The sequence below is a fragment of the Thamnophis sirtalis genome, unplaced genomic scaffold, assembly GCF_051295495.1.
Source record: "Thamnophis sirtalis isolate CommonGarterSnake01/CBP01778 unplaced genomic scaffold, rThaSir2_p1.2 scaffold_3, whole genome shotgun sequence".
NCBI classification, from domain to species: Eukaryota; Metazoa; Chordata; class Lepidosauria; order Squamata; family Natricidae; genus Thamnophis; species Thamnophis sirtalis.
In genome coordinates, this window is record NW_028261383.1 from 115572227 (window position 1) to 115578096 (window position 5870).

A 5870-nucleotide genomic window follows, 5' to 3' on the forward strand; every position below is an offset into this window, starting at 1 on the left:
TTAATTGCCATTAATTAGGCTGGAGCTTTTCAGATGCTTGGAATTAATTAAGCTTAGATTACTGATCAGCAAGGAGATCACTGAGAAGGCATCCTACAGCGGCAAGGTTGTTAGAAAGTTGCACAAAGCCTGAAGCCAGTTGCTTCTATTAGCTCTCAGGTTCCATTGCAGCGGGTATTGATTCCCAGGTAATCCTCGACTTACAACAGTTCATTTAGTGACCGAAGTTACGACGACACTGAAAAAACGACTTAGGACCATTTTTAGGACACTTAGGACACTTAAGACTATTGCAGCATCCCTCTGATCACGTGAATTATATTGTGGATGCTTGACAACTAGTTCATATTTATGACGGTTGCAATGTCCTGGGGTCATGTGATCATCTTTTGTGAGCCACTTAACGACCGTGTTACTAATTTAACAACTGCAGTGATTCACTTAACAAATGTGGAAAGAAAAGTCATAAAATGGGGCAAAACCCACTTCATAAATTCCACACTTAGCAACATAAATTCTGAGCTCGATTGTGCTCGTCAGTCAAGGACTACCTGTACTGCTTTTATTCTACTTGGAATGCAACACCTTATCCTTTTATCTTAATTAATGATAGCTGTTCATAGAAAAACGTAGGATCAGGAGCTCCTCTGGGCAGGCAGTGCCTAGCTTGCAACTGCTTATCAGCCTTCTCCTGCTGACAAACCAGCCTTTGAGCAGGGTTTAGATTACAAGGGTTCTGTGTAATTGACCTGCTGATCTTGACTTTGACCTAGGCCAGACCTGCACAATTCATAGAAGAATTTGTCACATGGCAAATTAATTGTGGGCCACAAAGAAATAGCTGGTATGCTAATCACCTGTTCAGCAACCAGCAGAGTGGTGGCAATGATAGAGCTGGTAATATAGGCAAAGCCTGGAATAATGGCAGTTTGTGCTTTGGGGCAGGGCCTCAAATACTTCCTGGTGGTGTGATGGTAAATTCATTTAAAAAAGAAAAATACTGGTGGGCCACACAGACGGCTTGATGGGGTTCCTACCATTATTATGTTGTATAGGCCTCATCTAGTCAGTGGGCTTTTTTATGTATTCCGGCCACAGAATAATGACAGAGGCATTCAATTTAACTCAACTGTCTTTAATGACTACAACCAGAGAGTTGTAGCTGTCAAAATGGCAACCAATCAGGATTCACTCTTCTCCCGCCTGAATGCCTGTGCGTTATAGCCAATGGGAAGAAACCCCCGGTTCTGATTGACACCTCACAGTTGTAATTGTGAGGACATAACAGGTTAGATAAAAATTCCAACTGGCTAAGCAGACAACCAGGATAAACCTCAAGACTTTATATCAGCTATGATCCTCTAGGGCAGTAGTTCTCAACCTTCCCAATGCCGTAACCCTTTAATACAGTTCCTCATGTTGTGGGGACCCCCAACCATAAAATTGGTGTCTCAGTTCCTAAGACCATCAAAAATATGTGTTTTCCGATGGTCTTAGGCAACCCCTGTGAAAGGGTCGTTCGACCCCCAAAGGGGTCCCCCCCCACTTAGGCACTTCAGATTTGCCAGTTCAATCTGAACTGGGAGCTCTTAGTGGCCAGGCAAATGGGCAAATATTAAAATCTCGATTATAGGTGCATAAATTGAAACAGCTGCCCTGCCTGAAATGGAAACTCCGCATGGAGACTCATGTGAGTGTGCAAGAAACTCTGGATTTATTTATGACAAGAGTGCTTTGGTAAGGAAAATACAGCAGTAGCAATTTCCCTTAATGCGCCTTAACCTTATAACAAGGCTTCTGTGATTAACAGATTTAGAGTTGGAAGGGACCACATTGCATTACTTGTAGGTCATCTAGTCCAACCTCCACTCCTAAGCAGGAGACTTTACATCATTTCTGACAGATGGCAGTCCAGTCTCTTCTTGAAAGCTTCCAGTGATGAAGCTCCCACAACTTCTGAAGGCAAACTTGTTCCATTGATTGATTGCTCTCACTGTCAGAAAGTTTCTCCTTATTTCCAGGTTGAACCTCTCCTTGTTCAGTTTCCATCCATTATTCCTTGTTTGGTTTTCAGGTGCTTTGGAAAATAGCTTGACCCCTTCCTCTCTGTGGCAGCCCCTCAAATATTGGAACACTGCTAGCATCTCTCTCCTGGTTCTTCTCTTCACTAGACTAGCCATGCGAAATACTTGCAACTGTTCATCATATGTTTTAACTACAACTCTTACATTGGATCAAATGCTCCCCTTCTCAGTGTTCTCACTCAGTGCTAAATACTGAACTCAAGCTGACCAGGCTTGTCTTGGAAAACAGAAATGTATATTGATTCTGAAAGCTGCATATCCACAGAAAATATTTCAGATGATTATGGCAGCAAGCCATAATCCCCCCGCCCGTCCGCACCATGCTTGCCCCGCCTGCCGCTCACTAATTGGCTGGATCACCAATCGCCCCACCCACCTCTAAGAGTCCTATCTAAACCTTAAAGTCTTAAAGCTGTCGAGTTTGAACATCCCTGGGTTTTTTTTTCTAAAGGGTTAGGGGTGCAAGGGTCTTGTAACTTGACAGCTTTAAGACTTGCGTGCTTCAAATGCCAGTGTTTCTGAGGCAACATTTTGGTTGCTAAGCAAGAGCATTTTTAAGTGAGTTTCACCACATTTTACAAGTTGGCTATGCCCACCCAATCCCATGGCTGGCAAGCCACTCCCACTCGGTCACATGGCCGGCAAGCCACTCCCACAAAGCAGGCCACATCTACAGAAGTAGTTCTAAAAATTTTTGAAACCCACCACTGCTTTGGGGCCACCAGCCTTATCCAAAAAGGAGGTTCAGGAGAACAACTGTACGTTGTTTGCTTGATGATAAACAATGCTGTGTAGGAGGAAGAAGATAAACAGGGATTCTGCCAATTACTGTCCCACATTGCATTACAGTACATTGTATTCAGACAGTAATGCTGAGTGGCCACATTGCCAGAGTGAGGTAAAGACAGATTGTAGAGACAATACTTTACATACCAACATACTTTTCTTTTGATTCAAGAATGGAAAGAAAACACATTATGCCAGATAAGGTCTGAATATAACAAATTAAATGGAGGTCTGTATGAATGGAATTTATGCAAAACATGTGTAAAGATGTAAAGAGAACATGAATCGGTTATCTGTTTGTATGATAGATCAGAATGGAATATGTAATTATGGGAAAACAAAGTGTACACTATGGAGCTTATGGCTGAAAGAAAATGTGTTTATGAGAAAGCCGAGAGAACATGCCGTATATGCTACCTGTGAGTGGGGGGAAGTATTCTGCAGTGCAATGTCTTCGATGGCATGCAGCCTCCAGAATGTTTCCTCAAAAGAATTCTCATATTTACTCAATTTACTGTGTTGCATGAGAATTCTGGACATTTTTAAGGCATGAAGCAATGGTGATTTTTGAAAAACAAAACAAAGCTACAAGTAATTCTCAACTTACAACAACAATTGAGCCCAAAATTTCTGTTGCTAAGTGAGACATTAAGTGAATTTTGCCCCATTTTATGATCTTTCTTGTCACAATTAAGTGAATCACTATAGTTGTTAAGTTAATAACACGGTTGTTAAGTCTGGTTTCAGAAGGTCCACGACCCCAGGAAACTGCAACTCATAAATATGTCATAAATATGAGTCAGTTGCCAAGCATCTGAATATTTATCACATGATCTTGGGGATGCTGCAATGATCATGTGAAAAATGGTCAAAAGTCACTTTTTTCTGTTTTGTTGTAACCTCAAATAGTCACTAAATGAACTATTGTAAGTCGAGGACTACCTGTACAAAACTGGGGAATCTCTCTGCAATTAAGCAGAGATTCTGCCCATCCATTCTGGAAATCTTCATTCTATGGCAGTCTTTGAACATATGCATTAAAGTACAGTGAAAAGGATTAGAGTACAGAGTAGGATTATAGTATGTGCCAATAAAGAAAGGCCAAAGAGAAACATGTTGCAATTGTCAAAGAGGAACCACATTTGTGCAATAAAATCAAATAAATCAAATAAAACTATGGATCCAACAATGTTAGGAACAATGATAATGGAATAAAAGGTTCTCACATTCAAACGAATCCTCAATTCTCCCCAAATTCAGCCAATTTATCACACTTTTGTTAAGTTACCTGCTCATCCCAGATAACTGAACATCCATCAAATCCTTGGGGAAAAATCTCAAGGTCTCTTTGGAAACCCATTGGGTCCATTGATCACTTCTGGTGGACTGAATCTTATTGTGGTAAAATGACACAAACCCCCAATACCCACCCATAAAGAACTGAATTAGCGTAAGTCCCCAAATCCAGTTTGTCAGTCATTGTATTTCAACAACACTTTTGCATAAATCTCTTAATTTTGATATGCATAGCATATCATATTATCTCAGTCTCAGGAACAGTTTGCTGCATTCAAGAACTCTGGAGATAGGCACTTACAAAATACTTCTTAACCTGTTTCCTGTACTCCTTCCGGTCTTCACTTCCTGTGAACAAATCAGATCTCCCACACAGATAAGCTAGATCTGCCTCCTTTTTTGCTCTCTCTTACTCTTATTCACTGCTCTCCACAGATGATGCAGACTCCTTTCACTTTGGAAAGAATTCTCAGACCTACATGGGAAAGCATTGACCTCCAGCCCATATAGTCAATTCAGAATAATGTGACACTTTAAGGGGTCACTGCTCTTTTGAAAAGTCAGAGACGAGTCTTATAGCTATGCATGCTTGGCCCAGTGTTATTTAATACACAAGAAAAGCACCAAGTATTCATTGCAAGACATCTTCAACTATAAATGTTGTTATACGCATCTGAAAAACAACCAATGACTAGGTTTAAGAGTTTTAAAAAAATCTAGATGACGTCTCTAAGAACCTGATACAACTACATGTAGTCCTCAACTTATGACCAAGATTGAGCCCAAAATTTTGAAATCCTGTGAAAAATTTCTTAAGTGATTTTTGTCCCATTTTAGCACTTTTCTTGCCACATTTGCTAAGCGAACCACTGCAGTTAAGTTAATAGCAAGGTTGTTGAGTGAACCTGGTTTCCCCATTGACTTTGCTTGTCAGGAGGTTGTAAAAGCGGAGCCCGTTGTTAAGCATTCAAATATAGATCATATAATTATGGGGATGCTGCAACCAACCGTCATAAATGTGTGAAAAATAGTCATGTCACTTTTTCACTGCCATTGTAGCTTCAGATGGTCACTAAATGAACTGTTGTAAGTAGAGAACTATCTGTAATCTAAATTTACAATCATCCATTTAGCAACCATTCGAAGCACTGAAACAGCACTGAAAAAAGTGATTTATGACCAGTCCTCATACTTAAAGTCACTGGAGGAAACACCAAGTCTGATTTTCTTTACAAACTTATCACCAGACTCAAGGCTGACTCAGCCTTCCATCCTTCCGAGGTCGGTAAAATGATCCAGATTTGTTGGTGGCAATATGCTGACTCTGTAAACCACTTAGAGAGGGCTGTAAAGCAGTATATAAGTCTAAGTGCTATTGCTAAACTAACACGTTCATTGCATCCTTAACTTTTCTCACTACAAAACCTGTATCAAAAACTCTATATCCAGGTGTGGTCGAACGCCTGCTTTTTGAAGGGCAAACAGGCATAATGAGGAACCACGTTTTGCATGCTTGCCCATTAATTCATATTTCGCGTCTTCCCAAATAACAGCCCAACGACGAATAAGCATCTCCCAAACAGCCCACTCAAAGCATCTCGCGAGAGGCGAAACAGCTGCACAAACAACACACGGCGGGTGTCACTCAAACACGCCGCCCCGCCTTTCAAGGGGTTGTTCTCGTCTCCGTTGTGGCCTCGCCCT